At 45.0% G+C, this 25,067-nt stretch overlaps 1 long non-coding RNA gene across 2 annotated transcripts in view; it reads left to right on the top strand.

Moving 5' to 3' along the window:
* Positions 1-21,074, top strand: part of LOC125963642 (uncharacterized) — a 48,521-nt gene extending 27,447 nt beyond the window's left edge. Inside the window, exon 6 of one of the 2 annotated variants that reach the window (XR_007475874.1) lies at positions 20,371-21,074. This is a non-coding gene — a long non-coding RNA (uncharacterized LOC125963642). The remainder of the gene's footprint in view (positions 1-20,370) is intronic. The other variant, XR_007475870.1, reaches the window with a different exon arrangement.
* Positions 21,075-25,067: the final 3,993 nt, after the last annotated feature.

Here is a 25,067-nt window from a genome sequence, read left to right as displayed (position 1 = left end):
TAAGAAAAAAAGAGCCAAGTCTGGGAGATGGAAAAAGACATGGAAGCTCTAAGGTTATAACCGATGCCCTTGGACAGAATCATAAAATCCAGTTTCTGTGTTAGAGTCAAAGCTAGGCACTTGGAGACTGTCATCTTCCGTCTTCCTCCCCTCTTCCTCATCCACACTGAGAAAATGTCCTCAGCCACCTCTTCCAGCTTTTCAGGTCATTTTCAATGTACAATGCAAAGAGTGCCTCATTATTCCTCTTTTCGTAGGAATATACCCAGATATATTGGCTCTCAGAGACCAAGACACTCTGTATTCCTGGAAACGTGAAGAGAGATGATAGAATTAGAAAGGGATGTTTGATCGTTTAAAAATGATCTTATATCAGATTTTCAAATATTCCCTGGGAGTGTCAGGACATGAAGGAGACTTGCCTGGCAATTTAATATATTTACTGGGTAAATAGTAAGCACTTGCAGTCCCTGTGACTTAATCAGAATGAAGTTCATTATGATAAAGGGCTGTGCCCTTTGGTCCTATTTGCATTAAGCATGCTCCCGATTTCACTTAATTTCACTCTCATCTCTGAAGGAAATTATAGGCTATGAGGCTGGCCTAGGGGTAGGGGGAGGACAGTTAGCAAGGCTATTCACCAGAGTAGATAAAGGGGAAAAGGAGGTAGTAGGTTAAGATTAGAAAAGAGAATAGATACCCTCCTTACTCCTTATCGATTCCAATCTACAAAAATAATTTTACTTTCTTGTTTTTAACTTGAGGTTTGCACCAGCATCTCTCTCTCTCTTTCTGGGTTTTGAAAACATATTATCGGGTCATCTAAACCTTTTATGAAACATCTCAGACTTGTATGCGCATGAGCTGGTAAAGATTTATTATATTTGACACCATAACTTAAGATTTTAAGGAATTCTTTTAGGCACAGCTTGACTGAAAACCCTGAGGCTAGATCACTATCTCTTGTCAGATGTTAACTTGGTTTCGCTGATGGGAGCCCAGGGTAGGTTAAAACTGTTTCTGGAGACATTTGCGCCTCAGAATGTTTAACTTCATCAGTATACTGGTAATATACATCAAGAAATCGGGGGTTTTAAGACCAGAATTCTCCCCCACCCACTCCCCCATCTCTGTCCTCGATTTACTTCTATCTCTTTTGGAGAAGTCAAATGGCCCCCTGTTTTGAATTAAAATGGGCAGAGAGAAAAGCATAATATTCAACTAGCCCACAAACTGCTCAGGCTGCAGGAAATCTGGGCATATATGGGTGGGAATACGGATAAATGATGTCATTCAACAGAATTAAGACCAGACGGGAAAATGTAGCCAAATCCTGCAGGGAGTAGCACTGAATCCTGGTATTATTTATGAAAGCCGCCCCCCGTCTGGATTTGCGAGCATAAACAAATGTAAGTGTGAAGGCAACACAGACTCTGGCATGAGGCTGAAAGGGTAAATAGCCTCAGATGTGATGCTGGTTGGAGCGGGGGGGGGCGGGGGGGTCAGAGGGTGAAACGCCAAGTATTGTGCTGTGACTGATGCTGGGCCTGAGGGCCGGGACTCCCAGAAGGGACTTGGTCATAAGGGAACTATGTCATCTGTTGGGTTGTAATCGGTAGGCGCAAGCTGCACGTTGAGCACGTTTTCTCCTGGATCCCATACTCGGCGACAGATCCAGACCTCAGACTCCAGGATCTGTTAGAGAAATAAACAAGTGGGAGACAACAACCAAAACAGCAACACAGCAGAACTCAAGCGGGAGATGAAGCTCCGCCTTTAGAAGTTCCTGGCCAATCGGAAGCCTGTTGCTGGGGCCGGTGTTTGGCCGCCTGACGTTCCCATGGAGACGGAGGAACATTACACACTAAACACTGGGCGACGTTGACGTCTATGCATTATATCCATGGAGACGACTGAGTAAACGTCATCCACCCCCCGCCCAAGTCTCCCCGCCCTCCCGCAGCGCCAGGGGCAGAGGGAGCGACGCCGGCGTCGCCGTCACGTGCTCCATGCCGGGAGCCAGGCCTGGTGGGCGGGGCCTGTTGCTGTGGCTGCAGCCGCGGCTGTTGTTGTTTGGAGCTGGAATTAGAAAGCGCTGAGGCGGCAGTGGAGCCAGAACCGATTCTGGAACAGCGTCTCCCGCCCCCGGGCCAGAGAGGGTTCCCCAGACCCTGGAAAGCCAGGACACCCCCTAGGCTGTCCCAACACGCCTCAGCCCCAGGTCCTGAGCCAAGATCTGTCTGTGCCGCCTGGGACTCCAGACTGAGGGCCAAACCCAGACCACTCCCTCCACCCTTAGTTGGCCATAATTGTCAGGGTGACCTCCGAAACCGCCGTCTCCTCCAGACGGCAGCCCACAGAACAACCACTGACCAAACTGCCTTGCCCAGGAGACAGGAACAAAACCCAGTGTAGAAAACTTCCCCACTCTTGGAGTAAGCCCCCGAATCAAGCGGAATCATAAAGAAGTTTGGATTTATCTTTTATAGTTTAAAAGCAGCAGTACTTTAGACCTTCATTCCTTAGAGCTTCGTTGAAGAACTTGAGGGAGGGGTGCCTGTTCAAGAAGAGTTCTTCTCAAAGGGACAGAAAATTTAGAAGCCCCTGAGGACTGTGATACTGAAAAATGGGAAGGCCTGAAAAACCTAGGTCGATAGGAAGTGAAGCTTTGATTTCTACATTGCTTAATTTTGTCTTGACTATAGCTGACAAGATAGCTGAGTGTGAGAAATAGCCTGCCAGCCTCCTTATTCTTCACACAATTCTGGAAACAGTTACAGGAATGTTGCAGCAACAAATGGTAAGCAAAACCAGATCAACTAACAGAGTGAAGGGTTGAGATGACCATGTGAAGGCAACCACCCGGAACAGAAAGTAAACTTTGAATGATATGGCACAGCTGAAGGGTCCAAGACTTTGAATTTTCTCCAAATATCATAATCTTCAAGCTTAGCTGAATTTAAACTATGTCTTTTATTTTTGAGGGAAAGCAAAAAGGATATGAGTTGCTGGAATTAAAAATAAGCCATGGTGGTGAGCACATAGCATCTATTTCTGATGGCAGAAGCATAAAGAAGAAGGATTTCATTAAAATGAATGGTGTCTGGAGTTGTTCTGGGATTCCTCCATTCCTCCACCAACACACAGCCAACCCCGTTTTCCATCTCTGACAAATCAGCACCTCAGGATTCCCTCCCTGTTACTCCATGCTAGCCCTCCCTGTGCTCCCATTCAGATACTTACTACCTTCCCACAGAGCATATCTGTTCCCTTTCAACATTCCTTTGCTCCGTCCTCTGACCTACCTATTACTCACTTCCCTGACACCCTTCTCTAAACAGTTCTCCCTCAACTCCCTTAGCGGTCTGTTGCCTCTCCCCAGCTGTGTACCCAGTTGACCAGCACTCCCCAAACCCTTGTCCCACCCACCCATCTCCACCATAATGTTTTTCCTGTCTGGTCCTTACTTAATAAAAGACTGCATGTTATAAAGCAGAAACCAACACACCATTGTAAAGCAATTATACCCCAATAAAGATGTTAAAAATAAATAAATAAATAAAATGAGAGAAAATTAAAAAAAAAAAGACTGCAGCCTTTTGCAGATGTAGGCTAAACACAGGAGAAAGAGCATAGTGAACTGAACAAAGCCATCACCTGCACTTTAAAAAAAAATCCCCAGATAATAGTTGAGATCCATGACACATATTCAAGCATTATGCAGATTCCGCTTGTCACCGAACTGTGGGCAAGGCGGCAATTTACTAATTCTGACATTTTCAGGGAAGTAATGATAGTTTCTACTTTTTTCTGTCAACCGATGGCCAAACTAGACCCCTTTGCGAGTATCAGTTATACTCCCCTCTACCTCCCTGCAATACTCCACCTAGAGCATAAAGCATATGGTAAAGGGAGAAACCTCAAGTTAGGTTAATGGGAAGGCCCGACTTGAGAGTAGATTAGATTGAATCAGTTTGGGAGTGGGAATGAAGTGGTTTGTGTTTTGTTTCAGATGGGAAAGTAAAGCATTGATATGATTTACCCCCAGACGTATAAATAACCTTCTTATTTTCCTTACTTTAAACTCAGAGTTAAGTTAGAATAAGACAGTTTTGTTTACTGTAAGATTCTATCTCTAGATCTCTTTTCCAGTTCTTCAGGCCAATCGAGAACCCAGCAAGTGGGACTTCCCTGGTAGTCCAGTGGTTAAGAATCCGCCTTCCAATGCAGGGGATGCAGATTTGGTCCCCAGTCAGGGAACTAAGATCCCACATGCCCTGGGACGTGCGCCACAACTACTGAGCCTGCACGCTATGGAGCCTGCGCACCACAACTAGAGAGAAGCCTGCTCGCCGCAACGAAGAATCCCACATGCCTCAAGGAAGATCCTGTATGCTGCAACTAAGATCCAATGCAGCCAAATAAATAAATAAATAAATATTTTAAAAATAAATAAATAAATAAGAGCCTAGCAAGCCACTGACAGAGAATGTGAAGTGAGGGAAGAAAATAACTGAAGGCAAGATTGATCTAGTCCTTTGATGTGCCAAACTATATAGAATGTTCTTTGCTTTCATATATGTGATCTCATTTTATCCTCCCAACATCTCTGAACTAGGTCTTCTTGTGCCCATTTTGACAACCAAAGGAACTGAGGCTCAAGCAGTTAAGCAACTTGCCAAAGGATGTGGTACAGAACCAGGTTTCCAACTCAGGTGTCCTTTTTCAGAGTATCTGCTCTTCCTACCTCCCAATGAGATGAGGTGAAATGCACAGAAAACCTCCACCTGGGTCACTTCACAAGTTTACCTTTCCACGGGGAGGCTCTAGCCCCTTTTCACAAAATTTATTTATTTATTTATTTATTTTAAATAAATATTTTATTTTATTTATTTTTGGCTGTGTTGGGTCTTCATTGCTGCACGCGGGCCTTCTCTAGTTGCAGTGAGCGGGGGCTACTCTTCGTTGCGGCGCGCGGGCTTCTCATTGTGGTGGCTTCTCTTGTTGCAGAGCATGGACTCTAGGTGCGCGGGCCTCAGTAGTTGTGGCTCACGGGCTCTAGAGCATAGGCTCAGTAGTTGTGGCGCACGGGCTTAGTTGCTCCACGGCATGTGGGAACTACCCGGGCCAGGGCTTGAACTCGTGTCCCTTGCATTGACAGGCAGATTCTTAACCACTGCGCCACCAGGGAATTCCCACAAAATTTATTTCTGTAAAATATATTTTGCAATATTTTTTACCTATGTTTCCTCATTGGCTCAAAATCCAAGAGGCAAAGAGAGACATGCCCCAGAGCACACACAGCAGAAAGATTTGGGCAAGTTCTGGGAGACTCTGACCTGCCCCAGGTTAGGGAGGGCACCACCTGAGTTCACCAGCACCTGGAGAGCTCTGCCCAGATTTATCTGAAGCTGTCATTAGGCCTGGCCCCTCCTTCTTCCCCTCTCTCCTCCCCCATTCCTGACCCTTCAAAGAAGCATGTCCAGCACGAATTCCTCCAAACCTCAGATGCCTTTAGGATTTCAAAGTGTCTATAGAGCTCCCTCCTTGGCATTTGTCAGGTCGAGCGGGTGGGAAGGTCATTTCCTGGTCTAGGGCTTGGGGGAGACCCTCCTCCCTCCCATCTTGGCAAGCAGCTTCTGGACGGATCACATAAGCCAGAGGGTTTCTTGCTGGACAGGAATGCCCATGGGCCACACCTTCTTCAGCTCTTGGAGCACCTCGTGTCTGGGCCCACGAAGGGGGTGGCAGTGCCAGGGAGTGGGTTCTTCTGTGTCTCCCTCCAACAACTGGTTTATTGTGACGATGCTATTTGTGTTCTCTGTGTTCTGTTTGACTTGGCAGCTGGGAAGGGAAAAGGCAGCAGGTTCACTCTAGTTTGTACTGGGTGGTTCCTGCAGCCACACCCAGACATTAAAGCCAGAGGCTTGTAGAGGGGATGCCTTTACCTGGAGGCCTTCGGTGTGCAAAAGCAAGGTGTGGGAAGTATTTCCTTTTTATGGGCCAGCCAAGTATGGCTGGCATTTCACCTATTCCTGTATTACTAACATCACCCAGATTCAGGTCAAAGGGCAGACTTACCAGACTTCCATCGCCCTGGGATCCGGGACCAGGGGATGGTTGATCATGTTCCTTTGGGCTGGATTACCCGAAGTCCCTACAACCCATAGGCACTTTAACTTCTGGATATAAAACAAAAATCCAAGGTCTGACAATTGTGTTCTACTTTGGGGTACTCATGTTCCTGAAGTTGAAATCTGGACTTTCTTAGAGCATCCAAAGTAGGGATTCTTCTCTTACACGGGGGTAGCATTCAAAGAGAGTGGACTTCAAGACAAATAGACGTAGTCTAGAACTCTGGATTTGCCCTGTTACTTATCTGAGCCTCTATCTAGAACTGAAATCTTTAGCATGTGGGAAATAACAGCTAACACTTATGCTACCACATGCCAGGCACTGTTCTAAGCATTTTTATGAAAACTCATGTAAGCTTCAAAACAACGTAAAGAGGTGAGGAGGTATTAGTATCCTTTTTTACATATGAGAAACAGAAGCACAGAGAGGTTAAGGAAATTGCCAGAGATCACCCAGCTAATAAGACAGTGCCAGGATTCCACCACAGGTAGTCTGGCTCCAGAACCGATGTGCTTAACCACTGTGTGGTAGTGCCATTTCTAGAGAACCAACACCATGGCAGTGGCTAGAGATGCCATGGGGAACAGGCACAGACATAGTTCCCGGTTCCCACCCTGTCATCTCCAGACTTTACTTTCGAGGTTCCCAAGTCAACTTGAAAAGGGCCTTTCTACCAAGTCTAGAAACTGCCCTTGCCCTGGACCCTTGGATAACCTTTTGTTGAATGCAGGCATTTCCTAGGTGAAGGTGACAGTCATGGTCATCCAGCCAGGTCCATAGAAGGACCTACAGAAGCGCGCTAGCTTCCGTAGGAGGCTCACCTGCCCCAGAGAGCCTGGCATGAAGGAGCATTCTACTGGGCAGGTGTTGCGTGCCTCTCCGCAGGCTGGGGGGCGTGGCAGAGCCAGGCTAGGGTGCTGGGCGTAACCAAGCACCAACCTTGTCCAGCAGACAAGGCCACAGAGCCCTTCCCTGAAGAAAGTGGCCCTGGCCTAGACAGCGGGTGATGAAACCATTTCCTCTTCAAGAGAGCCCCAAGCACATGGCTGCAGGGCCTGGCAAGGCCACAGGCTTTGTTCACCAGGCCGCTCCCTGCAGGGTGTGATAATGTACACTGTGAGCTTGAGACAGTTAGAATTACTTCTTAAATGGAGACAAGGTGTAGCTTATTACCACTGCCCACATTTATGGAGTGCTTAGCATGCCTTATGTGGCTGGTACGGATTCATTTATTTAATCCTTGTAACAACCCTATGAAGTAGGTTCTATTATTATCCCCACTTGACAGATGAAAGAATGTAGGCACAGAGAAGTTAACTTCCCCAAGTCTGCAGAGGTGGTGAGTGAAATTCAAACCCGGGCTGGCTGACTTCTGAGACTGTACTCTTAATTACCCAAAGCAAAATGGAGGTCCTTCCTTCAGAGCCAGTGGAGACATGGGACCAGGGTGAAGTTCTGAGACATTTCCATATTGGACTGGAGGGTTCAAAGCCCCAAAGTCCGGTTTACCTGGGGATCCTCGGGACTACTAGGTCCACACCTCAAGAAGTGTCATCTGATTCCAGCCCCCAGGCTCTCACTAACCTCTCTGGAGCTCCATGAGCCAGGGATGGCTCCAGTAATTCCCTTAGGCTAACTAGGTCCCATGCTAAAAGTCTAAAACTGGACTGGAAACTGGCTGACCCTACAAGAGCAGAAAAGGATAGGGGAAGAGACTAGGTACAAAACTATGTCATATTTCTGGGTATTTGTCTGAATATGCCCTTGTCCATCTGTTCAGTGAGTGGGACAGCATCATACCAGGCCAAAGCCAAAGCCCAAACCCCTAAGGCACCCTTCTATTCCCGGCATTTTTATAGCGCTTCCTCTTCCTCCACCTCCTCCCAATAAAACACACACACCTTGGAAACGTTTAAAAACACCAGCCCTGGAGCCAGACTCCCTGGGTTCTAATCCTAGTTCTGCCACTCATTTGCAAAGTGTTTATCTTCCAAAATACTTAATTTTTCTGTGCCTCAGTTTCCTTATCTGTAAAATGGGCATAACTATAGTACCTTCCTTATAGTGTGGTTGGGAGGACACTGAGATAATAAAAGTGTGTGGCAAATGCTCACTAAATGTTAGGCATTATTACTGTTGTGATAGTTTATTATTTCTTTGCATCCTTCTTTCTCTGGATACATATTTGTTGAAAACTGACTAAACTAACACTCACTAAGCTATTGTTTATACCCCTCCTACCCTTCCTGAAGAGATCCAGGAATGAGTACTCTTAGAATGAGGAAAAAGGCCCTTTAGACTAGGTCAGGGGTCTTTGGGAAATTCCTTAAAGCCAATTTTCTTGAGAATTTTAATGGGTCAACTTGGGAAGTCAGCCAAAGCTATTAATTTGTAACAGCTGCTGAGAAATTGTTGCCAACACCTCGGTATAGATTCTCCCTATTGGGCACAGAGGTGAGGCTGAAAGTCATGAAGCCTAAAATAATTGTTGAGCAACAGCAATGTGGGCGATTACTGATGGAAGAATAACTTTTTTTTAAATCTAACCCTCCCCCCTTGGCTGTGTCCCCAGGAGACTCTCACCTTCCTTTTCTTAGATTATTATCTCAGTCTGACTACAAACCACGTCTGAATAGATTTAACTTCTAACATAAGGGCAATACAAACCCACGTGCCTATTAAATATAAGCTGATGATGATATGGGCCCAGGATAGAAAGTGAGCCACTTAATGGGTGAGTTAATGCCCCAAAGGAGAGTTAAGGTGGAGGGGTACCTTATCTCAAATCTGAATAAAGGAGTGTATTTCCTGTGAAATCTGATGAGAAAAAGAAAAAAAAAAAAATGTGGTTTGACTCCATCACAGAGTAAGTTACAGTGGGTCTCGCCCTGCTGTAGAAGTTCAAAGCCCGGAGCAGCACATTTGCGGTTTAATTGTGTTATCCGATTCTAGGGCTGAGGCACGCTGCTTTCAGTTCATGGCTGTAGACTTTCCAGTCCTCTTTTCGGCTCTTACGTTATGGTTTCGGGTTGGCCACACATCTCTCTCCACTCTTCAGATGGAACGGCCGCGAGGTACCCCCACCAAGAGACCATATTCATAGTAGTAGCTGCCCCTGAGGGCTCGCCAGGTACTAGGCACTGCTTTACCTGCCTCCTTCATTCACGATGCCCACTTCACAGGTTAGGAAACTGAAGCTCAATACAAGTAAAGGAATTGATCCAGGATCACACAAGTAGAAAGGTGTCAATTCCGGATTTCACAACCAAGACCATATCACGTGACTGCCCAAACTGAGCACTTACACACCAAAGGATGCAGCCTCACCATATCTTTCCTCCTTTGCTTATGCTGCGCCTTGCCCTTTTCTACCGCACACCTGTGTGTACTGTGTCCGTCTCCACTCTATCCATCCCTCAAAGACCGGCTCCTCTGTTCCACTGCCCCAACCATCCCAGCCCGAAGGAGCCTTTCATCCCTCTGAGTTTTTTCATCTGGACCATCTCCTTTGGCACTTCATTATGCATTATATTATTATTCAAAGGTTTTCTTGCCTAGGCTCTGTCTCCCCAACTAAACTACAAGCTTCCAAAAGTCAAGGTCAGCGTATTCCCCCAGCACTCAGCCTAGAACTCTGGACACAGTAGATATTCACAAAGTGTCTGAACAAATGAAAGAAAGATCAAGATCAATATTCCAAACGTGGCCTCTACACAGAGGTCCTTTTCTGCAGGTGAGAATCATTTTGAGCTTAGATGCTTTCAGCCATAAATATTTTTGCAGTGCCTGGCTCACTAAATAGGTGACCAATAAATATTCAAGGAATGAAAGAAAGAATGAAACTCCAGCTGCATCACTTAGGAGTGACTTGGGCAAATTATCTTAACTCCTCCAAGTCTCCTCCAACTTTTCTTGTCTGTAAAATGGGGATAATTCTTGGAGAGTTTATATGACATTAGAGACATGCGAGGAAACTCTCACAGTCATTGGCACACCAGAGCTACTATCATTATCATCATCACCATTAATTATTTTCTAAACCTTTTGAAATGTTTCCAGCAACTCGAACATAGAGGACTTTGGTCACTGGTCTTATGAGCGTGAGACGCAAAGTTGCTGCAGGTGATCAAAACAATCCTACGCAACCGTATGACCCACAGCTCTCCTGCATATTGTTATTTACCGGCTTTCGGGGGTTACGTTTTGTTTTTGCTGTGGCCAAGTCGGAACCCCCATGGTGTCTTCCTATGGAACTCAGCCTACCGTTGCTGCGGGGGCCGCTTTTCCTTTATTAAGAAAAGGAAACAGGAAATCGAATGTAAAACCCTCCGACCGTTAGTATCACGTTGAAGTTGTGAATGTAACCACACCCCCGCCAGGAAATGAAAGTACAGTTCTCACAGTGATGTTCCCTCTCCTTTCGTGGCTGACACGGTGTTTTTCAGATTTTAGTTAGATAGTGCAGATGAAAGGGCTGAACTGTGGGCAGTGGGCTGTCACTGGGCATTTGTTGACTTGGACATAGGTTGACACACAGGTTCAATATTGCACAAACAGAGAAGGGATTTTCATTCGCTCATGAACTATGGCTCTATCAGATGTCACAAATTGAGGGTCCACAGGCAGATTCTGACCTATGGACATGTTTTTCTGTTCCAGCCCACATAATGTATTTTTAAATGTGATTCCTTGCCAGTGTTTAGAAATAGTTCTCACGTGTGTGCACATGCATGTCCAGTCTGGGTTTACAGCTTCCCTTGGGGGAAAAATGGTGATAGTGGTGACAGCTGCCCCCTTCAGGAGTGCACGTGTCGTTGGTTCCGTGCAGTAGCCCACCACACTGGTTTGTTTTACCTGCCTGCCCCGGGGGCATTTGAGATTCCAGGCTTGCATTCTGTGTATCTGAAAGGCAGTCGAAAAGCTGGCGCTCTGAGCAGACAGGTCTCATAGGCTCCTGACACCTTGAGTTTGGCCTTCCGTATATTCAAGCCTTCACTTCTACCTATTCCTCCCTGCCCGAGGCTCCTAATTTCCAGGTCACTAGTGCTGGCTACCCCAGATCTAGACAGTTGTTCATCATCTGCCTGAGCAGAAGGCAAGTGTGTCATTTCTTTGCTCCACTCCAAGGTAGGTCTGGATGTGAGAGGTACTGACAAGGAAACTCTCAAGGCAACAAATCAGTTGAGGTGATATGGCCCCATCAGATCTTCCTCTGAACTATACATCTTCCTAGGTTCATGTGGTGGACCTCTTGTTTTGCCTCCCAACACTCATTCCTGCTTCTCCTGGCAGCTGAACTCTCATTTTCCTCCAGGGAATCACACCTCCCTGCTCGCAATCCCTGTGCTTTAAATGGAGTTGTCTCTACCTCTCACTCCACAGATGAGTCCTAGAGCTCCTAGATGAAGCCTTGCCTGACACAGACTCCTCTGGACTTTTCAGTTCCATGAGCTGCTCCCTAGAAACTAGTCCTAAACATTTCTATATATTTATTCTATATATTTTATTTAAACAATGCATTCACAATGTCACACATTCTGCTTCGCAGTCATCTGTCTTGACTACCATCTTTTTTTTTTAACATTTTTTTAAATATTATATTGGGGTATAATTGCTTTACAATGGTGTGTTAGTTTCTGCTTTATAACAAAGTGAATCAGTTATACATATACATATGTTCCCATATCTCTTCCCTCTTGCGTCTCCCTCCCTCCCACCCTCCCTATCCCACCCCTCCAGGCGGTCACAAAGCACTGAGCCGATATCCGTGTGCCATGCGGCTGCTTCCCACTAGCTATCTACCTTACGTTTGTTAGTGTGTATATGTCCGTGACTCTCTCTCGCCCTGTCACAGCTCACCCTTCCCCCTCCCCATATCCTCAAGTCCGTTCTCCAGTCGGTCTGTGTCTTTATTCCTGTCTTACCCCTAGGTTCTTCATGACATTTTTTTTTCTTCTTAAATTCCATATATATGTGTTAGCATACAGTATTTGTCTTTTTCTTTCTGACTTACTTCACTCTGTATGACCGACTCTAGGTCTATCCACCTCATTACAAATAGTTGACTACCATCTTTGACATCATTCCATGTCAGTTCCCTAATGGGAACTTCAAGTTCTTGGCAGAAGGCTAGGGAAACATTTCTGGACACAAGTGACTTCCAGGGATGGCAGCCCACTTGGCTGGTGGTTGAGCTGACCCTAAGGCCTCCAGCAAACAAGGATTATCCAAATGGACAACAGGATCAGCCCTTAGGATATTGTTGCACTTCTAACCTATTGGCCATTGGTTGAGAGATGTCCACGTGTTACATGCTCCTTGATGGCAAGGACTGTGTCTTAGTCCCAGTTTTATTTCCAGAGCTTAGTACAGTGTGCTAAATAAACTTTTATTAAGTGAATAGATAAAGGGATCACTTGTTGAATGCTTTGGGGCAGGGCATCTAGAAATAAGACTCACTTTGAGTCCTCTGTGGAGTTGCTGCTAAGCCCTGAAGGTGACGTGACTGACCTAGTTCCATAAGCATTTATTAATAATGATGTCATGCTGTCGTCTATACAAGATTTCCACACCGTTTCCCACATTCTTTTGCACTGAGGTAAAACACACACCTTGCATACCATCAACAGCTTTAAAAGGGCACATGAGCTATTACAAATATGGTATAGAAGAGCAGTTATATTGCAGGGCAGAAATTGAGACACAGGTGTAGAGAACAAACGTATGGACACCAAGGGGGGAAATCAGTGGGGGGCGGGGGTGGTGGTGTGATGAACTGGGAGATTGGTATTGACATGTATACACTAATGTGTATAAAATGGATGACTAATAAGAACCTGTTGTATAAAAAAAAAATTAAATTCAAAAAAAAAAAGCAGTTATAAGTTTGGGATCTGGAGTCAGACTGCCTAAGTCCACATCTTAGCTCTTCTATTGACTAGCTTTGTGGTCTTGGGCATGTTACTTAATCTCTGTGGGTTTATTTCCCCATCTGTAGAATGGGAATATTAAGAATACCCAGCTCTGGATGAATCAGACTCCCTGACTTCAGACTATACTACAAAGGTACAGTATTCAAGACAATATGGTACTGGCACAAAAACAGAGCTATAGATCAATGGAACAGGATAGAAAGCCCAGAGATAAACCCACGCACCTATGGTCGACTAATCTATGACAAATGATGCAAGGATATACAATGGAGAAAGGACAGTGTCTCTAATAAGTGGTGCCAGGAAAACTGGACAGCTCCATGTAAAAGAATGAAATTAGAACACTCCCTAACACCATACAGAAAAATGAACTCAAAATGGATTAAAGACCATTTTGCATTAAAGACCTAAATGTAAGACCAGACACTATAAAACTCTTCGAGGAAAACATAGGAAGAACATTCTTTGACATAAATCACTGCAAGATCTTTTTTGACCCACCTCCTAGAGTAATGAAAATAAAAACCAAAAATAAACAAATGGGACCTAATGAAACTTAAAAGCTTTTGCACAGCAAAGGAAACTATAAACAAGACGAAAAGACAACCCTCAGAACGGGAGAAAATATTTGCGAACGAATCAATGGACAAAGGATTAATCTCCAAAATATATAAACAGCTCATGTAGCTCAATATTAAAAAAACAAACAACCCAATTAAAAAATGGGCAGAAGACCTAAATAGACATTTCTCCAAAGAAGACATACAGATGGCCAAGAGGCACGTGAAAAGCTGCTCAACATCACTAATTATTAGAGAAATGCAAATCAAAACTACAATGAGGTATCACCTCACACCAGTTAGAATGGGCATCATCAGAAAATCTACAAACAACAAATGCTGGAGAGGGTGCAGAGAAAAGGGAACCCTCTTGCACTGTTGGTGGGAATGTAAATTGATATAGCCACTATGGAGAACAGTATGGAGTTTAAACTTACATTTTAGTTTAAAAAACTAAAAATAGAATTACCATATGACCCAGCTATCCCACTACTGGGCATATACCCAGAGAAAACCATAATTCAAAAAGACACATGCACCCCATGTTCATTGCAGCACTGTTTACAATAGCCAGGTCATAGAAGCAACCTAAATGCCCATCGACAGACAAATGGATAAAGAAGATGTGGTACATATATACAATGGACTATTACTCAGCCATAAAAGGAACAAAACTGGGTCATTTGTAGAGACGTGGATGGACCTAGAGACTGTCATACAGAGTGAAGTAAGTCAGAAAGAGAAAAACAAATATCGTATATTAACGCATATATGTGGAATCTAGAAAAATGGTACAGATGAACCTGTTTGCAGGGCAGAAATAGAGACACACAGATGTAGAGAACAAACGTATGGACACCAAGGGAGGAAAGCGGGGTGGTGGTGGTGGTGGGATGAACTGGAGATTGGGATTTACATACATACACTAATATGTGTAAAATAGATAACTAATAATAACCTGCTGTATAAAAAATAAATAAATTTTTTAAAAAAGAGTACCCAGCTCATAAAGTTGTGAAGATTACCTGAGTTGATGGATGCAGAACATTTAGAAGGGCAACAAGCATGCAGCTGGCACTCAATAAACATTAACTAATATCTTCACTAAGGAGAGTCTTGTTATGTGACTTTTAAATAGAAACTAAAATAAATGAGAGGGAATTCCCTGGAGGTCCAGTGGTTAGGACTCAGCGCTCTCACTGCTGAGGGCTCAGGTTCAATCCCTGGTCAGGGAACTAAGATCCTGCAAGCTGTGTGGTAAAGAAAGAAAGAAAGAAAGAGAGAGAGAAATGACAAACATGAGATTCTCTACAATTTCTCCCTGAAAATGCCCCATGAGGCCAAATGTGCTACCGATTTCTAAATATCTTACATATTGAGCACAGAATACATTGTTTTAATTTGTTCTCATCCCTGGAAGCTGTTCCATTCATTACTGGTTTCTTGGCAGTTAAAGTACAGGCCTTTCTGGGTGATGGGAATAGTGCTTAATATACATAATCCTTTAATACCCACCCACTGTGTAAACCAAGTACCTCTTCTTGTCGCCGTCATCAGCAGCAGAATCTTCTTTCTTTTCCTTTCTCCTTAGTGGCCCAGCGTCATCTCATTCAGGGGGAGCTACTCTAACCTCCACAGCTGTTCTAAACTTGTGAGCATGCTCACAGCCACCCTCCTTTCCTCTCTGCTCCCCCGGCTCCCATTCACCCAGGCTCTCTCCACTCCTTCTCTGTCACAGCAGGGTGACTGTCTGGCAGGATTCATCAGCCTAAAAAAAGGCACTGTTTAAAATTCTGAAAGTTTCCGAGAAAATGCAGGTTATGTTCCTACCTTCCCCGTCGCCAGTTTCTTCCTGGGTCCACATCATTATTATTCTATTATCATGAGGCAATTCTGAGAACAGGGACAAAGGACTCAGGAGAACGCGTGTGCACACACATACAGAATTGCCTTTGGAAGATCAGTAGGCAGCTTCCAATTCAGTGTTAAACAGAAATATTTGGGGTAGTGATGCCTTGAGAATGTAGAAAATGTAGACTCTAATAAAGCCCAATAAATGAAAAGGGGAATATTGAAACAGATGAACTAAGTGGTGATTACCGTTGCGGAGCACGGGCTCCAGACACGCAGGCTCAGCGGCCATGGCCCACGGGCCCAGCCGCTCCGCGGCATGTGAGATCTTCCCGGACCGGGGCACAAACCCGTGTCCCCTGCATCGGCAGGCAGACTCTCAACCACTGCGCCACCAGGGAAGCCCTAACCATCTTTTAAAAAAGTACTTCCTACGTGAAGGCTGAATCAGGGATTTAATCAAAGAGCCTGTCTCAGTGCATTTGAGATCTGATCTATAGTATGCGGCCACCTCCAAACTTGTCTCCACTTTCTCATGATCTAATTTGGTCAAGTGCGAGGTGCTCAGCATGCTGGCTTCTCTCCTATGCCCCAGACCAGCCTCTCCAGGGTGTGACATAGCAAAAGGAGCACCCAGTCCAGTGGGATGGAGCCGTGAGGTTCCGGTGGTCGTGGTGGAATCACAGCTGCCTCGATGGTTCTTGGTGTGTCCATGGGGAGGGTGTGGCTGGAGGCCTGGGTTCCTCCATGAGAGTCACCGAGGTCCATATGCAAGTCCCCTCCCCCCACCCCACAGATGCATGGCAGAAAAAGCAGACCCTGTGTAGACCGTGGGAGAGATGCAGATCAGTGATGGCCGATCATCATGGGGGTACCGGCATCACACTAACTGTTCTACCCCTAGCAACAGTCCTACCTGCCTGACACAGCAGTGGGGCAGGGCAGTCCTCTGTCTTAGGCTTCAGAGACAATCGCGGGCTCACTGGTATTGTTCATGGTCAGATTTCCCAGGACCTGGCCTTTCCTCTTCAACTTCATTGGCATTTCCCACCAACTTTGTCTCTCATGATGTTTGAGGAACTTTTAATTCTGAAGTGTGGCTTCTGCTCAAATTCAGTAGTTCATTCAACAAACACTGTTGAAGACCAAGCAGCAGGCCAGGTCAGGAGCTGCAGAGTCTTTGTGCTCTAGAAACCCATAGTCTAGGCAAGACAGACTGCAGAGCATTTAAGTACCAGGGTAGAGGTGAGCAAAATGCCAGAGGAGAGGAAATTGATCCAGGCATGGAGGGGTTAACACAACTTCCTGGAGAAGTTGATGCTTGAGTTGAGGCCTGAGGGAAGCTCAGGGGGAAAAAAATGACTGGAAGGGCATTCTAGGTAGATGGAACAGTCCACGCTAACACATAGGAGGCAAGAGGGTTTAGCACATTCAGGGGATTAGAAGTGTTTCGGTGAGGTGTAAGGGTCAGGGAGTGGAATGAGGCGGGTGGGCGGAGGACCACTTTGGGGAGGGTTGAGAGCCTTGCTATGTGACCTAAGCCAGAGAGATAACCAGGCCCCAGGTTGGTGTGCTCATGCATTTGGGTTTTCTCTGGAGAGAGAAATAAAGAGTCTTTGAAGAAGTTTATGCAGTTGGGTGACCAGATTTGTGTTTTAGAAAGGTCACTTTGACACCAGTTGCGGGGGGCGTGGGGGGCGGGTAGGGGGAGTTGGAGGTCATCGAGGAGACCACCAAGGAACCAGAGCAGTGAGCTCGTACTCACAGGCAGGGGTGGGAGGAGGGGCATGAGTGTCGAGATTCTGCTTAAGTCAATTATGAATAAACTAAACACACAGTGATTCATTTATACCTTCCCCATTCCTAGCTTCATTTCCCTATCCGGCCCCTACAAGCCCTGTCTTTGATTCTGGTTGGGTTCCCTTTCCTGCTTCCCTTCTCTGGAAGGCTCTGAGGTGCCGGTTCTCTTCTGCCCATGCTAGCAGGCTTCTAGATTCTTCTGGTTTTCTTCACGGAGAGCTCCCAAGTTCTTCTCTCTAAAATCCCTTAGAAGGGCCTTGACCGGTGGAAGAGAAGGGTCTTCAATGCCTTTCAAAGAGCAGCTAAGAAACAGTGTCGCAATCAAATTACTAGTAATGGGAGCCCCATCTGCTGTGGTAGCTGCCGGTGATGGAAGAACCCAAATCAGAAACACGAGCGCCAGCCTGAGACCTCACATTCTGTTGGGCTCCAAGAGCCAAGCTGTATCCATGTCAAATCTTCACTCCCCCGGGGACTGGATGCCTTTTGGGCTCCATCATGTCAGCCAGAATATACCCTGAGATTATATATGGGAGACACGCAGTTCACCAAGTAAAATACATCTCCTTTCCCCTGCTTTATTGAGGGACAGGACAAATACCTGTGTGACAAGCTCATCAGGCTCTGTTAGGCTTGTTCTGGGTGGATAATTTTATTTTGGGAAAACTGGTTCTTTCATATCCATAGACTAATGAGCTGTAGTATGTTCATCCATCAAAATTTACATATTTAAAAATATTTATTAAGATTCAATACCGAGGGAGACAAAGATAAATTAGATATCATACATGACTCAATTAGCCAGCACCTAATTTACACAGTAGTCCCAGGACTGGCACTGTAAGGGTTTTTTGATCTACAAGGAAAATTTTCCCAGTAAGATTTGTACCCAGTGATGCAGGAAATGCCATCCTCTGCCATCAACCCATCCCTAAACTCGGGCTCTCACGTTTGTTCATCGAGCTGCTTGCTCCTAATTCCAGAGGGGAAAAAAATCCCTGCCATTCAGAGGCAAAATCGTTTGTGTATAATTTATGAAACTCTCGGGTTCCTTCAAAATGAAAAGAGTTACTGAAATAGAAGTTATTCTTATCCCCATGCCAACAGCAGACCCACAACATCATCTCACAAACACGTTCTGTCCTAAAGCTCAAAGCACAGCACACTCACGTTCCTCCATCAGAGAGATCTTTCCGTTTCCTTCGAAAACAAACCTCCTTCATGTACAATCCCCCCTCCCAGGCGTATTAGCAGGCCTCCTCCCCCAGTGAGCTGGCAGGAGCGTGCACACACACACACACACACACACACACACACACACACACACACTCCTCCAGCACACACCTCCCTTCTCATTCCCCAAGAGCTCTGGGGTGTGTGTGTGAATGTCTGAACTGATGACATATTGTGACAGAACGCACAGGAGTGAGGCACAGCCACAAAGCAATGCAGGTCACAGCAATGGGCTTTATATAACCCAGAGCCACGGAGAGACCCAAAATAGCAGCCTCCCTGCTGCTCAGTTAGTCTCCTCCATCAACCAGGGATAAAATTAGAGCAGGCACTGACGCGCACCTGCGTCTGCGCTGGGACTCCAGGGAGACAGTGGGAACAGGCTCAACACTCTGCCATCGGCCACGCAGACTGCCAGATTCTTTGGGCCCAGTCTATCACCAGACAAAGGTGTGTGTGTGTGTGTGTGTGTTCCTGCGCATGGGTTGTAGGTGTGCACCACGGGGAGCCCTGCTCTAAGGAGAACATTTCAAAGGAGTGGCCGAGAGCTAGTGCAAGGAGCTTGGCTGTGCTGGGCTTTGAGAAGGATGTTCCAGGCTTTTCCGGAGGAAGTCAGTTCCCACACTAGACCCCATTTTACCTCCCAGTTCCTCTTCACTTCCTTCCATACCACTTCTCTCTGGCCTATATGGGATCAAGGTCGACTGGAATGCTCCCTCCACCCCCCACCCCCGCTTAGAACCCCACTCTTCAAAACAAACAAAAACCAAAACCAAATCCCACTGTGTTTATTTAAGCCCAATCAAACACACACACCTGGATATTAAAAGGTTGTACCAAGAAATCAAAGGAGGGACAAGGCTGGGTAGATCCAGTTGACCATTCTGTAGACCTCGGGGCCTTGACCTTGTATGGAAGCCATGATCCCTGCTCACAGTTGTAGTGGGCAGAAATGCTGCCCAGCTAAGACTGGGTGATTCGTTTTCTTTTTTGCTTGAGGGAAGACAGGGCAAAAGATTCATTTCAACAACAACAACACCAGCACATAGTTATAAGTTTGTTGTCTTGATCACTGAGTACCAGACATAAACTCCAAGGAAGGAAACACAGCTGACCCCAAGAACCAGAGACCAGAGAAATTACATGGATAGTACAGATGAGACAACATGAAACTGGGTGTATTTTTTTGAAGAAAGAGTCATCATCCTATACCATTACCTCTGAAATTCTACTAGTACACATTCATTTCCTAGGGGTGGTGGTGGGATAGTTTTCTGTCCTTGGAGTTCTCTTTTAAGTAAATACTTCACAGAGTGGTAACATATTAAACTATTTCACAAGGAGGTATCAATGATTTATCAAATCCCTTTCCTTTCCTGTTTTTTGGCTGCACAGTGTGGCTTGTGGGATCTTAGTTCCCCTGCCAGGGATTAAACCAGTGCCCCCTGCAGTGGAAGCATGGAATTCCCAGATCCCTTTCCTTTTAAGGTAACCCAAATAAATCCTGAGCTCCCATGTGGCCCAGGCTCTGCACAGTATCATCTTCCAAAACAAAACAAAACCACACCTACATACACAGGAGAAATAATCTAAACTAATTAAAAACTATTTTTAAAATTAATTCCCATTTTATTTAAATACTGAGAAGACAAAAAAAAAAAAGAAGAAGAAGGATCTGATGAGTAAACATAGCCACCCTTCTGAAACTTTCTTCTCCTTCTTAAATGTTATGGCTGCTCTGAGCCCCCTAAAACTTCCAGACACCAAGTCCTCATGGATATTTCTCACCCCCTCCCAGCTTCTTCTCTCTTAACTCTTTATTTTGGTGTAGATTGACTAGCATCTCTGACTTCTTCTAGACCTCCCCAGTCTGCCCACTGTTTGGCCTCTCCACCCACAGAAAAGGAGCATACAGAAGCTGACTCAGTAAGCAAGAAGCTGTTCCCCCTTGGAAGCCTGGACATAAGGGTCTGGAAGAGTGTGCATATCCATCTTTTTAGACAAACAGAACTGTGGTGCACTGATGGAAGAGATCAGGAATCCCTGGAGAGAGACCTCTGGGGAAAGGACTTTTCTAAAGGAGATGGGATGGTGGAGATGGAGAAATGCAAGTGGAGGGAGCTTCAAAGTGAAATTTTTGTTGTTTGACGGTTTTGTCTCTTGCCCACCCTGTACAGTCACCAGGAATTGAGGCCAAGAACTCATTGAAAGAACAGGGTCTTCATGACTTAATATTCTGTCTACCTTTTCTCAATCCCCAACACACACACCCCAATCTATGGCCCCACTGAACAATTCCATTGCCACTGAACAGGTTTCTTCAAGGCTGTGGTCTTCTGTCTTTCCATAATGCCCTTTCCACCCTTCCTGCTTCCCTCCCTACCTTGGCAGCCTAGAGCACTCAGATTCATTCTTCAACACTCAGCTCTAAGGTTACCTATCCTGGCACTTCCCTCTTCCTTCCCCCTCCCCCACCTTTGGTAGGCAGAATTCTGAGATAACCCCCAAGATTCCCACCCTGTGGTGTACATGCCTTGTATACCTTTGTATACCCTTGAGTGTGGGTAGGATCTATAAAGATGATGTAATATCACCTCCTTGATTACAACCAAAGGGATTTTGCAGATGTCATTAAGGTCCCTAATCAGTTGATTCTGAGTTAATCAAAATAGAGAATATCCTGGGTAGGTGACCTAATCAGGTGAGTCCTTCAAAAGAGGGATTGGGACCCTCCCTGAAATCAGAGAGAGTCTCCTGCTGACCTTGAAGAAGTAAGCTGCCACGTTGTGAGAAAACCTGTGGAAGGAGCCATTTGACAAGGACTTAAGGGCAGCCTCTTGTTGCTGAGAATGGTCCTCAATGACAGCTACAAAGAAAACAGGGACTTCAATCACACAGGCACAGGAACTAAATTCTACCAACAAGCAAGTGTGCTTAGAAGAGGATGCAAGCTCCAGGAAGGAATGCAGCCCAAAAGACACCTTGATTACAGCCTGATGAGAGCCTGAGCAGAGAACCCAGCTAAGCCATGCCAGGACTACAGGTGCACAGAAACTGTGAGGTAATAAATATTTGTTGTTTTAAGCCACTAAGTTGGTGATAATTTGTTATGTGACGATAGAAAACTAATATCAGCCCCCACCCATGAACTAATTAATCACCCTCCAGACTCCACAGCATATTGTACTTGCCAGTATCATAACCCTCCTCATACCATATCATAACAATCCCCTGCACATCTGCCATCCCATTGTCATTGCAATCCTAGTCCCAGTATCTGTGCATGCACACACACCTGTATATGAGGGTGGGGTAGCATTTAGGCAAACCAACCTCATAGAACTGTCCCATGTTTCTTTGGTATAAAATACCTGCCTGACACCCAGTATCTGGAAGCCAATAGGTAGTGATAGTAGGAAGTAATACGTTTGTTGAATTCATGTCATGCAAAAACGAAGATCACTTTTATCTCCACTCACTGGCTATTTTAAGTAGAGGTAATCTTTTTTACCTCATTGTGGGCAGGGCTGGCTCAATTCTCCATGACATTTTGTATGTATATAAATAGATGCAATTATTAATGGAATGCATCCCATAATACCCCTAAAACAAGATATTGTTTTAGATCTCCCCTCCAGCTTTAGACTATAATGTTTCTCTTGAATGTGCTGGGAATATCAGATGCTCCATAACAGCGTCTTTAAAATCACATATAATAATGCTGACCCTTAGGGCACTGTGAGCTGCTAGAGAGCCTCTACTTACATATATCCAGGTCTCAACCCTTATTCAAACCTTGTCTCTCCCAAAGGCCTCTAGGACATCCCCCAGACACACCAGAGCATCTCTGCTGAACTGTTAGCCAACAGCCTATATATATCATGCGGATGGTACCAGTTTCATTGTTGCTGTGTTTTCCCCTCAGAGACAATTATACCAGCCGGTCCATACGTTCTGACTTTTGGTTTAGAAAACGCAGTCACTGAAGCCACATATGACCAAAGAAACATGGGACAGTTCTATGAGGTTGGTTTGCCTAAATGCTACCCCACCCTCATATACACGTGTGTGTGCATGCACAGACCTAGACCTGCATGCACACATACCCCCTCTTTATTGGCTCCACCGGTACATAAAATACCTGTAGCAGGGCACAGAGCTTTTTATTTCTCTCTGTGTAAAAAGATTTATGGAGTAAAAGCTCCTGAATGGGACTCTGGGTACACCCAAGGCACACATTTCCTTTGCCGCCATTGTGCACCGCTGGTCAGCATTCCTTGGCCTTAGAAAAAAAGGAAGAGAGATTTCTCACGGATGAGGGAATCTAAGCCAGAGGCCTTGGGGGCAGGGACAGAAGAGGAAGTGAGGGTGATGGGTCAGGCACCTCTCTGTGCCTTTTATTCAGACATTCCTGATGCTTACTGGGTGTACACACCTTTCTCTGAGCCTGCTCCCTTGTGTGCAAAAGGATGTAATAATCATATTTACCTCATGGGGTTGTTTTAAGGATTATATGAAACAATGCATGTAAGGCACACAGCTCACATCTCGGCACATAGAAAGCCACCCAGTGCCCTTTAGCTATTATCATGATTTGATTGGTAATCAAGCTCAAAGGGCGTCTTTCAGGGTCTAAAAAGTTGGGTGGAAGGCCTGCCCCCAGAGCCACTGGTTGCTCAGCAGGTCTCTGGAAGGTAAGTAGGTCTGACAGGCTCCTCACGACAGCCTGTTCTCCAGTCACCTCACCCTCAAACTGGGAGTGGCAAGGAAGGCATTTGGCAAGAAACCCAGGAGTGAGACAATAGGTGTGAATGATGAAACAGGAAGTCTGGTTTGGAAGCAAGCACCAGCAGTGAACCACTCATGTAGAACACCGACCTCAGGCCACTGATCGGGCGCTGAGCCATCATTCAGCTCAAGCTGCAACGGGAAGGTTTGTATCAGTGGCCCCAATAGGAAAGAACGTGGCCCTTCGGGTCACCAGAGGAATAGATTTAGTTGGAGATCAAGGGCTCATTTGAAACAGCACAGGCTTTGGCCTTCTGGGTTCAAATCTTAGATCACCCAGTTATTATGTGACCCTGGGCACATTATTCAACCTCTCTGAGCCTCAGCTTCCTTATCTTTGAAAGGGGTAGGGCTCTGGAAGGGTTAATTGAGATAACATACAAAGAGCCTAGCACAGAGCCTGCCCCATCCATAAATGTGCGCTCCCTCCCACTTCCCCTCCCAGGCATCTGCGACACCCCTCCACCCCTTCCTTGTTTCCTGGCTGAAGACAGCTGACCCCTACCTGCTAGCTGGGATGACGCTGGTTCTTGATTATTTGATATTGCCACACATTCGGCCTTATCACCGGTTATTGACTATAAGACTGTCAGCTCCACCTGGCTCCTTCCTGCCAGGTGGCTTCTCCTGACGCAACTGAATAGGAAAAATTCTAGAAAGTGATTTGAAACACTATGAAAATAGGAATAGGGAAAACTATTTGAATTAACTTGGATTTGTATCTCACACCAGACCCTACAAAAAAATTCTGGGTGGGTTAGAATTAAATATGAAAATAAAAATATCAACAAAATCTAGAAGAAAATAGAACAGCATATTTATAACATCTAAAAGGGGGTAAGGTAGACTTAAAAAAGTGACAAGGACAAAAATGCTATATTTTGACACAAGAATAAAGGAAACTTTTGCATAATGACTGTGTGGCTCTATTTTGGGGAATCTCTCTTCTATCCTATTCATTTATGCCTCTATCCCTTCATCGATACCACACTGTCTTGATTACTATATCTATATATCAAGCCTTAGTATCAGGTAGGGGTGATTCCTTCCACTTAACACATTTCCTTAAAAAAGGTTGTTTTAGCCATTCTAGAACTTTTGCCTTTACATAAATTTTAGAATAAGTTTGTTTCTGTCTACAAAAAAGCATTGCTGGGATTTTGATAGGAATTACAGTAAACCCATAGATGAGTTTGGGGAGAATTGACGTCTTTATTGAGTCTTACAATCCACGAACACAACAGTCTCTACATTTATTTAGGTCTTCTTTGATTTCTTTCATCAGCATTTTGTATTTTTCAGCATACAGATTCTGTATATGTTTTGTTAAGCTTATACCTAATCATTTCATTTCTTTAGAGTGATTGTAAATGGTCTTATGTCTTTAATTTCAGTTTCCATATGTTTGTTGTTAGTATATAGAAATGCAATTGATGTTTATGGACGATAGCAAGTTTTGATTAACTATTGGCAGATGTTTGTCTCTGTGGGTGGGTGAAGATATATTTATTCTCTCAAAGTCCATTTAATAAGTGGAAATAAGAATCAGAGTAAATAATCATATTTATATGTATATTTTGTAGGCTGATTAGCAATAAGTGAAATTGAAATAAAAAATGACAAACATAAAAGCAGCAAAAAACAAATAACAGTTAAAACGACAAAGGCAGGTACATTGAGAAACAGGTACAATGTTGAAAGCTCTGTGCACATGGACAATGGTGAAGGGTTGGGCCAGGTTACCCAGGTTACCGGTGGCCTCAGGGTT

This window comes from Orcinus orca, chromosome 2, assembly GCF_937001465.1.
Source record: "Orcinus orca chromosome 2, mOrcOrc1.1, whole genome shotgun sequence".
In the NCBI taxonomy this organism is placed as follows: domain Eukaryota; kingdom Metazoa; phylum Chordata; class Mammalia; order Artiodactyla; family Delphinidae; genus Orcinus; species Orcinus orca.
Note: the sequence above shows the minus strand (reverse complement) of the source record. Positions and strands in the feature narration are given on the sequence as shown.